We start from the raw sequence: 11,446 nt of genomic DNA, 5'->3' as shown, positions 1-11,446 counted from the left end.
CAATGCTCCCATTTAAAATGAACAATTCAAATGTTTTTTTTATTGTATTTACAGAACTGTGCATCACCGCAACAGTTTCATCAACCCTAAAAAGAAACCTGTACTGATTAATGGTCATTGTACATCTCCCTCTCCACTGTCCTCCTGCAACCCTTCCAGCTCTAAGGAATCTGAAATCTACTTTGTCTCTATAGTTTTGCTTATTCTGGACATTTCATATAAATGGGATCTTATAATATGAAGTCCTTTGTGATTGGCTTCCTTAATGTGATGTTTTCAAGGTTCCTCTCCATGTTGTAGCATGTATCAGAATTTCTTTTTTATTAGTGAATAATACTTTATTATATAGATATATCATGTTTTATTTATTCATCAGTTGATAGACTTTTGTACCCAAAAGTGCACTTTACCACTTTTTAGCTATTATGAGTAATAATAGCTGCTGCTATGAGTATTCATGTACAAGTTTTTGTCTGAACATACATTTCCAAATTATTTTGGGAATATATCTAGGGGTAGAACTGCTGGGTTGTATGGTAACTCTATGTTTAACTTTTTGAGGAACTGCCATTTAATTCTAGCTACCCTAATGAGTGTGAAATGGTATCTCATGGTGGTTTTGACTTGCATTTCCTAATAATGATGTTGAGCATCTTTTCATGTGTTTATCAATCACATATAGATCTCTGGAGAAATGTCTATTCAGTTACCTTGCCGATTTTTTAGTTGGGTTATCCATCTTTTTATTATTGAGTTGTAAGAATTGGCAATTTGATTCTTACTTGGTACAGCATCAGTATTTAAGGCACCAGAGACCCAGAGGTTTGGTGATGACTCAAGGTGACAATTGTCCTTTTTTTTACATACTCTCTAGAGCCATCCTCAACTCTTTTCATGGCTTCAATCGGTGACCTACATGCTGCTGGCTTCCAATTTTATATTTACATCTTTGAACACCCTCCTCAGTTTTGTGCTTAAATTCCTGTTGCCTGCTTGAATTTTTACCTGGATATTTCAGAGGCTTATAAAAATTAACATGTCCAGGGCGCCTGGGTGGCTCAGTTGGTTAAGCGACTGCCTTCAGCTCAGTTCATGATCCTGGAGTCCCAGGATCGAGTCCCTCATCGGGCTCCCTGCTCAGCAGTGAGTCTGCTTCTCCCTCGGACCCTCCCCCCTCTCATGCTCTCTCTTTCTTATTCTCTCTCTCAAATAAATAAATAAAATCTTTAAAAAAATTAACATGTCCAAAATTAATCATTTTAATAATCTCCTCCTCTGCCATCTAAATGTCTCTGCTAAAACTTTCTTACCAGGGGCACCTGGGTGACTCAGTCAGGATTAAGCGTCTGCCTTCAGCTCAGGTCATGATCCCAGAGTCCTGGGTTTGAGCCCCATGCTGGACTCCCAGCTCTGCAGGGAGTCTGCTTTTCGTTCTCCCTCTGCCACTCCCCCTGCTTGTGTTTGCTCTCTGTCAAATAAATAAATAGAATCTTTAATAAAAAATAAATAAACTTTCCTCTCTCTTCCCCTCCTTATTTAATTAGTTAACATAGCTCATCAATTCTACTTCCTGTATAATTAAATTTTTTTTTTCTTTTCTTCTCCATACCCCTTGCCTCATCAACTCCACTTACCTGGAGAATTTCCAATTACCTTAGAAACTAAATTAGTGTTTGTGGAGTTTTCATAGCTTTAAGCACCTTAAGCAGCTTTATTTCAAGTTCTAATAAGAAAAAATAGTGATTAAAAAGATTCAAACCATCACTTTGGACCTGGAGTCATAGTTTATAAAGATGAAATGGGATAGGGTGTACCTGAGAAAAAAATTCTAGTACACTTTCTCCCAATAATTGTGTTTTGAATTTTGCAACGATCCCATGTGTTTTTGTGCACTTATTAATTTCTAGCCGTTTTATTGGCCAGGCTGTATCATTTCTAAACTTCCTTGTAGCCTCCCTGGGAAGAAGAGATTAAATTTCTTTCCTCATTTTTAACACCTAGACACTGTCAATGTGATGTGATTTAAAAATTAAGTCAGGAGCAAACTGAGAGGTGTTCATTGTACAATTCTCTTCACTATGTTTGAACATTTTCGTAATAAAATGTTGAGGGAAAAAAACATAGGTCATGGTACCACATGCTCTAGAACTGTCGATGGCTCTTCATAACTTTTAGGATAAAGTTCAAAGACTTTAATACAAACTGCAATTCTCTGCATGATCTGTTCCTTATCTGCCACTCTCCCATTTGTTTGCTATGCTGTAGGCACACATTTTCTCACACTCCTTGTATCCTCAATCTTAGACTTTTGAATAAGCTATTCCCTCTTCCTGGGACATTCAACAACCACTCTTCCTCCCAACACATACCTACACTTGGGCTCCTACTCAGATCTCAGGCCTTGCCTTGCTTCCTGGTTTAGATTAGATTAAATCTTTGTTTACATACTTTTATAAGCACCCCTCAAATCATTCAAAATGATTGTAGTTAAACAGTAATAGTTCTATAGTTATTTCTGTGATTTTGGCTTTTATGTCTGTCTTCCTCACTGGACTACATTCCTTGAGGACAGGGCCCATGCCTATCTCATCCACTGCTTTATACCTAGTACCAGTACCTGGCATGTTAAGCCTTCAGTTACACTTGTTGAGTGAATGAAAGTGAAGTATGAATTTAGAAATGAGTGAGTAGGCAACAGGTACCTTTTTAGGTCCCTGAGCAGGGGAAAAACTCGCTGAAAGCAAGGAAGATTGTCCTGGCAAAGACATGGAGGTCATTCTGGAGGGCTTATGTGTCATTCATGTCTATATCTCCAGCACCTAGTACAGGGCCAGGCTGTTGAATGAGGGACTATGTGGCATGTGGTTCCCATACTGTAAATACAAGGTGGAGAGGACTGGTAGAATGGAGAGGAAACAGTGAATGGGTAGACTCTCAGAGGCTGGGCCTCACTGACTTTGATGATGGGAATATGTGGATAAAAGGCAAAGAGATAGGGAAAAATGACCATAAAAACTTTGTCTCGGTAGGGGAGGTATATGCAAGAGGAAATAATGTGCCCGCTTGGGAGTACTCTCTTAACTGAGACTTACTCCCACAGCTTAGAGAAAAGTCAGAGACTGCCCCGAATTTGATTATTGTTTGTCCTTATAGATACTAGACTCTTGATGTTCAACTTCTGTCCTGAAATTCATGAGCTCATTCTTTCTTTGATTTATGGTTACATGTTTGTTCATTTAGGTGTTCAATAAACTGGAGGAGAAAGCAAGAGGCAGATCACAGAGGACTTTGTATGCCTTTTTAAGGAGTTTAGATTTTATTTAGTAGGTAATAGGGAAGTTTTGAGGGGTTAAAAGGTGAGTTATATTGTCATGTTTAGGTTGTAGAAAAGTGGTGGCAATCTGGAGCGATATGACCAAGGAAGACTGGAGTCTAGGGGCAGATGAGGACCAAGACCTCTGCTGTCAGCTGTGCAGGGCATACCTAGCAAGGGTCCATGAGAGCTGATACCCAGGCATTGGGCTTTGTACACCCAAAGGAAGGCCCTTCTTTTGCAAATTCACACAACATCATCATTTGGGTGAGTGGCAGCCAAGCCAGGAGACCAGTTCCTAGACTCTTTCAACATTCCAGACAAGGAATAAAAAGAGAAAGTGAGCAAATGAATAAGTCTAAACTAGAGCCATGGCAATGGTGTTAGAGAAGAATGAATGGACCTGACTCTCTGTGCTTGTTGCTCCAAATTCATCCTTTTTACTTGCTCTGCGAAAATAGATGTGACCCTTTAAATAAATAAATAAATAAATAAATACAAATAAATGTGTGTGTGTGTATCCTTTTTGCCTGTTGGCACTGAAGCTTTGCAGTATAGGGCATTGTGCAGGCATTACAGGAGGAAGGGGTTTACTTCTTAGTTCTAGAGTGTTCCACAGACTCCTGCAGCGCATGAAGCTTCCCCAGTGACCAGCTCCTACAGAGATTATAGCCCTCTTCAGCTCTGAGCTTCTGCAGTATGTTGGCAGCATCTCCAGATCCCAGCTCCTGCAGTGCATGGCTACAAGCAGCTCCTAGTAGCCAGCAGCTTCCTCTTGAGCACCCACTCCCAATGCCAACCAGGTTTTGTAGCAGAGCCTTTTGGCTCCTGTAGCATCTGCAGCTTTTCCAGTGCTCTGCTCCTATAGTGCACAGTACCCAGCAGCACCCAGCAACACCCAGCAACACCCAGCAGCACCCAGCAGCTGGTGGCTTTCCCTGGCATCACATCAGATGGTGGTTTTGTAGGTGAGACACTGCCCCATGAACAGCTTTCCCTGGCATCCTAGAGGGAAGATTTCTGAAAAATTCTAGAGGGCAGATTTCTATTATGTTCTGCCAGGATGGCACCTCAGCAACTTCTGTCATCCAGTGAGCCACAGCTGTGCTCTCTACGAAAAGGTCTGGACCTCAGCTCTTGAGGAGAGGAAGGTCTTTTTGGGGGGACTCTGTGATAGACCTATGGGTAGGGCTTCTTATATCTGCTATTCCTATGTTCTTTTGAGATCCCTTTACTTCTTCATAGTTAGTTTCTCATTGTCCCTATTCCCAGTTATAGTTCATAATTCTTTATATTAAAGGTTTGAGGTGAGAGTGAAGTGGTGTCAGGAGAAAGCCTGGCTTTGCAGATGGAGGAAGGGGCCATGAGCCAAGGAATGTGGTTGGTCTCTAGAACTGGAAAAGAACCTTCTGGAATAAACAGGCAGATCAAATAGGAAGTTGCTGTTGGGGAATTCCGTGCTGGGTAGAATGGCGTGGGCAGGCTTGCTGCTTTCCTACCTCAAATCACATTGTTTCAGGGCTCAACATGACTCAGGGGTACGAACTCTGGAGGGTCTGCCCTGGAATGTGACTCAGGAACTCTGACCAGTCTCTCTTCCTCATATCTGAAACTGGCAAGTTTACAAAACCCAAAAGCTCTTATAATCAGAAAAGATAAATTCCCTATAAGGAAGAAAAACACCATGGAAAATTCCATGGGAAATATTTGAAATTGACTTATTCTTGTGTCAGCGAGAAGGAGGTCAGATGTGGCCAGATGGATACCATGGCTGTATAGCTGGATAAAGCCTGTCCTTCTAGTAAGTGAACACCTGGAGGGTGCCTCTGGTTGTTAAAAGTTATTTGAGAACTGCACACAAACAAAAAAGTTCTCTGTTCATGTTACCATGTGGCTTTTCTCTCCTAATTGGACCCTGATTCAGCATTGCTCCCAGGAGTGGTCCCCTAAAATTCTGCTGGGGTGTGGAAGTGAAGGCAAGAGAAAAGCTAGACCAACATCTAGGTTTAGCTTGGGTGACAAGGTGGAAGGACAATGGTGCCATTAACTAGGGAGGAAAATAAGGGCAAGTGGGCAGAATGATGAGTTCAGTTTGGGAAATGAGGTTTTGCTGGGACATCCAAACAAAGATGTCCAGTGAGTACTAGTTATTGTAATCTGGGACTCAGGGGAGATCTGGGTAGAATATATAGAACTGGAATTACCAGTATAGAGATGGTCAAGGAAACCTTCCACTGGATAAGCAAGATCCTTGGGAAATCGGAGGGAGAGATGAACCATGAGAGACTATGGACTCTGAGAAACAAACTGAGGGTTCTAGAGGGGAGGGGGGTGGAGGGATGGGTTAGCCTGGTGATGGGTATTAAGGAGGGCGTGTACTGCATGGAGCACTGGGTGTTATACGAAAACAGTGAATCATGGAACACTACATCAAAAACTAATGATGTATGGTGACTAACATAACATAATAAAATAAAATAAAATAAAAAAAGCAAGGAGTGAAGTGGGAGTGTCCTCAGAGAACTAATAGTAGATCTAGTGACTCAACACCTGTCCATTGCTTGGGAACATGAATGTAGAAGTCAAAACTTGGAGACTTAGTTAAGGCAGGTTTTCATGAGCCAGTTTAGAACTGAGAGGAAATTAAGGAAACAGCATGATGATTATGGCTACATAATATAAATAACTGTGGTGAAATAACCAATCACTTTGAGTGTCCTGAGCACTAAAAGAAAAACTCAGCTTAAAAAAAATAAAATAGAGACCTTCTCCAGCTACTTAGAGAAATCTGGGAAAGAGATAAAGGGAGCAAAAACTAGAATACCAAAATAACAACATTCAGAGCTAAGACATTTAACTTACAAAGAAAATATTTGCCTTAGAATTCTTATTATATAAATAATATAGGCTGAGGATATAAAAAAACCCCAATAATAAGTGTGCAATGTAAAAAGTGAAAATCCTCTTTCCCATTCTCCTTTCTTTCCTAGTTTCATTACTCAGCTTCCCCAGTTAAATATTTAGTGTAAAAACACTAAATTTAGATGTTTGATAGACAATTTTTTTTTACAAAACACATGGAATCATGCTGTACATATTCTTTTGACAGGCTGTTCTGCAACTTGCTTTTTTCACTTAGCAATCTAAAATACACTAAATATTTTTCCATATTAGTACCCATAGATTTAGCTCGTATTAAAAAACAGTTGCATGGTATTCCATTGTAAATATGTGTCATGATCTTTATACCATGACTTTTTAAAAAAGATTTTATTTATTTATTTGACAGAGAGAGACAGCGAGAGAGGGAACACAAGCAGGGGGAGTGCCCGATGCGGGGCTTGATCTCAGGACCCTGGGATCAGGACCTGAACCGGAGGCAGACACCTACCGACTGAGCCACCCAGGCGCCCCATATACCATGCCCTTTTTATGAAGAAGAGAAGTCAGCTGTTTCAAGAGCAAGAAAGCTGTGTTCTGAGGAGGGAATCAGTAAGGGCACAAAGGCACTGAGGTGAGAATGTTTGGCAGGTTCCAGGAGCCTAGAGACCAGACCACAGGATGCCTGTGAGCACAGCTGAGCCGTTAAGGAGGCTTGAAGTGCCGAGAGCAGATCTGGACCAGATGAGGTGGAAGCCTGCCTCCTCGTGACTTATTGGCAATTGGAACATTATAATTGGATTCTTTTCTCTGATTATAAAAGTGGTGTTATATCCTCCATGTATACTACTGGTTGTATAATATTCTACCATATGGCTGTACATAATTTATTTAACAATTTTCTATGTTTCTTTTGATTAATGTTTAATTTTCCCCAAACTCTAAGCTTTAAGAGGACAGGAATATTTTGCTCATCACTGAATCCCCACTCAATGAATAGCTGTGAGATGAATGGAGGACAAATGATAGGAGAGGTACTATGATTGGCTAGGCTGGGTCATGTGCCTACCCCTATCCTGGGATGCAACTCTCTCACTGACAAAAGATATATAGTGGCATAAATATCGTCAATGGGAAATCACTGTGAGCTAGGTAGCTATCTCAATGTGTGTTGACCACAAGAAATTATAAATTTTCATGTAATCAGAGCTACACATTTTGTTCATTAGGAATTTTTTTTTATTCTATTTAAGCTGAGAAAGTCCTTTCTCGTCCTGAGATAAGATAAATGTACCCTTACATTTTCCTCTAGGTTTTTTTTTTTTTTTTGGTTTCTTTTAAACGTTTGACAGCAGTTGTACAGTTTTCGTTATGACAACATAGGAACAAATAAAGAAAAGAGGGTTTGGCAGGCAGGAAAAATTTCCTGAAATGGACAGAAGTGAGAGAGAAGGTTAAAACTCTCTTTGTCTTCTGATATTTGTCTTATCAGACAAATCTGATGTGAGAGATTTTCTTTTGCTGATTTGCTATGGGAAAATGAATGTCTTCATGTTAATAATGCCTCACCAAAATATTTATAGGGTCAATACCATTAAAATTGAATGGATAGAGGTTTTTAAAAAAATTAACACAAGTCTTCCCAGACCATATCAGCATGGTGAGGTGAGAAGTCGAATGATCAATTACAACACAGTATTTGATGCTCAACCAGCTGAATCTCTGGAACCTTCCCTCCCATCCCCAATCAATCTTGATTCAGTCCAAGAAGGCCCTAAGGAGCTGTCTGTCACTTGCCTCCTCTTTGTGGCATTCCTCTTCCGCTCCTAGCCAGGACTGTGGGCATTTGGGGCTCTGATTTACACTGAGTGGCTTGTTTCTCAGCATCTGATGGAGACTCTGGTGCTGTAGCTCTTTTATTTGATACCTTCCCTATTGACTACCAGTGTACTGAGGAATTTTGTTTATGAATTTTTTATGAATCTTTCCATGATCATAAGTTACAAAGACGTTCTATACTTTGTTCTATTTGCTGTTTTCATCTATCACATTTAGGTTCAATTCCAAGTACAGTCTTGTGTGTGATGTGGGACATAGATCATTTTATTTTTTTTCCCCGTAGAGGTATCACCAGCTTCCCCAACACTGGGTATTAAATAACTTGTCCTCTTCTATGTGGTTCTGCTTTTATTGTAAATTATGTTCCTTTTTTTTTTTTTTTGACAGAGAGAGATAGTGAGAACAGGAACGCAAGCAGGGGGAGTGGGAGAGGGAGAAGCAGGCGTCCTGCGGAGCAGGCGGGGCTGGACCCCAGGATCCTGGGATCATGACCTGGCCCAAAGGCAGACGCTTAAGGACTGAGCCACTCAGGCGCCCCTGTTCCCATTTGTATACAGGTTTATCTCGAAGCTGCCATTGTCCCCCACCCATGGTCAGCAGTGTTGGTCACTCTAAGTTGCGGTGGCCCTGCTCAGGGACAGCAGCCCTGGTATCTTTGCCAGACCAGTTCTGTGCATCATTCTGAGGCATGTCCTGACCATTCAGCCTCAGAGATTTGTTCTCAGAATTTCTGAGGTTTCTAAAATTGACTGATATCTTTTGAATAATTTCCATAATCAGTGTCTGCCAATGAAAGTCCTGACCAGTAAAATCTGGAATATACTAACATGGTTTTATTATATTTTATTCACCTTTATTTTTGTTCATCTTTATTTTACCCCTCAATAGCAACCCACCTGTATGTAAAGAATGATCTCAACTATATAAAGACAAAAATGAATAAAAAATATGGGATCAAATATGTTAAATGTGGTTCCCTTGAGGAAGGTAGTGCTATAACGAGGAAAGTGATCCTAATTCACACTTACTAGAATTTTCCAAATCTTCTTCAGGGGAATGCATTATTTGATAAATAAGAAAAATCCGTTCAAATCTGAGAAACATAAGCACAAGCAAAGAACTTCATCTAAACTTTTTAATGCTTAAAGCTGTTACGGGCTTATAAAGCTTTATCCTTTGGCAGGAATGTCTTTCTTACCCAGTTCTACAATCCCAATTCTTATCTGAACTAGATTAGATATGAAGCCTTTCACAAGTCCTTCCCCTGATTTTTTTCCTTTTACTCTTCTCTCCAAGTGGTAAGTGATTTTTCCCTCTTTAGAACACCAATAATTTAGCTTAAGTTTACTATAATATTGAGAAATTATTGAACAGTTACCATGTCCTTCTTATATACAAAGGGAGGCAGTGTGTTTATTGAAAACAGCATGGGCTTTGCATCTAGACAGAAAGAAGAACTTAATTCTAATCCCAGCTCTGCCACGACCTAGTTCTGTGGCTTTAGATGTAACTCACTTTCCTCATCGGAAAAGCAAAGGCAGGAATACCTAAATCACAGGGTTGGTGTAAGGAGAAGATATTTCGCTAATACTTAACATAGTGGCTGGGACAGAATAGGCACACAGCGTCTCAGCTGAGTGGACTGTGGGTGGATACTTACCCAAGTTAGGCTAATCAATTTTCTCCCCTGAGAATTTGTCCTCATTCTCAGGAGAGAGAACACACACACACACACACACACACACACACACACACTCTTGCTGCTGTTGTGGGAAATGCAGGCTTAGTCTGCTCCAAAGGGAACTGGCAGGATGAAGGATCCTGGGCCAGGCTCCTACAGAAAGGGAATCATCTAGTTCAAAAGAAAATTACACAAATGTGTGTTTTACTAGACAGCAGTGGCTCTCTTGGGTAAAATCTAAGAATTTAAGATGGTCAGGAGTCCTGCAGGTGCTAAGGAGACTTAGCCTCACCTGCCTCACCCTAATCCTGGCCTTGCTGGATCCTGTCTTTACTGAACATTTTGAAATATGTTCACCATGGATGTTGGGGATTCATTTTGATTTTTAAAAATATTGCATTAAGATCTTTATCTTCATCATGCAGTTTTTGGTGATCCCTTAAATTGTGTACTGAGGTGAGTGCCTCACTTGCCTCACCTTCGTCAAGACAAACTCTCCAGATCCCCCAAGCTTCTCTGTTTCCTTGGATGTGTCGTTAAGACCCAAGGAGAAGGGTAGAGTCAAGGTGTCATTCATTCTTCGAGAGAAACTGTGGTGGAGAGTGGGAGACTGGGAACCCTCCAAGCTTGGCTAACCACTAAATATTTTGTTTGGATTCAAATGTGCTTCATGCCTCCCCCACCCCCAGGCAGATTTATTTCCATATTTTCCTTTTTGATAAGCTAACTGCTGCTCTTTGAGCACATATTAGTTTAGTGCATTGGAGAGGATGAACGGCAATGTGGGGTAAGAGGCTGGTTGCAGTGAGGAAACTAACCGGATAGTGCAAAGTGGGTTGAGAAATAATAGCAGTTCATTTCTTTTAACTGCACCACATAGATTAAGTGGTTTAATTTCATTTAATCCTCACCACGCCGATATGCAGTAAATACTACTATAACCCCCATTCTGTAAATGAGGAAATCAAAGCTTAGGGGAAGTGTAAAACTTGTCTAAGCTCAGGCAGCTAGTAAGGGGTGGAGCTGGGTGTTAAACCCGGGACTGTCATACTCCGCAGCTTGAATCATGTTATACAGCCTCCTAGCTGAGAGCTGACTGGGTTGAGGTAATCACACTTGGAAGTAAGAGGCAAACACAGGCAAGGCAGTGTGCCGCTGAACGTTAGGAGCAGAGAATCCTGCCCATTCTCTTCACTGGGTGGACCAAAAACACAGACTCCTTTCATCGAGGGAACCCTAAGTAAACGCTTGGACATCAGCTCAGGATGCCTTCAAACTACAAAGAAAAAGGCATCGAACTCTGGAAAACAATATGGACGTTCCTCAAAAAGTTGAAAATAGAGCTACTATACAACCCAGCAATTGCACTACTGGGTATTTACCCCAAAGATACAAATGTAGGGATCCAAAGGGGGTACGTGCAACCTGATGTTTATGGCAGCAATGTCCACAATAGCCAAACTATGGAAAGAGCCAAGATGTCCATCGACAGATGAATGGATAATGAAGATGTGGTATATATATATATATATATATATATATACACACACAATGGAATATTATGCAGCCATCAAAAGGAATGAAATCTTGCCATTTGCAGCGACATGGATGGAACTAGAGGATATTATGCTGAGCGAAGTAAGTCAGAGAAACATGTAACATATGATCTCACTGATATGAGGAATTCTTAATCTCAGGAAACAAACTGAGGGTTGCTGGAGTGGTGGGGGGTG

Source organism: Eumetopias jubatus, unplaced genomic scaffold (genome assembly GCF_037043125.1).
Source record: "Eumetopias jubatus isolate StellerSeaLion01/CBP00866 unplaced genomic scaffold, mEumJub1_p1.0 scaffold_1, whole genome shotgun sequence".
Taxonomy (NCBI): domain Eukaryota; kingdom Metazoa; phylum Chordata; class Mammalia; order Carnivora; family Otariidae; genus Eumetopias; species Eumetopias jubatus.
The sequence above is the reverse complement of the archived record's forward strand: the minus strand, read 5'-3'. Positions refer to the sequence as shown.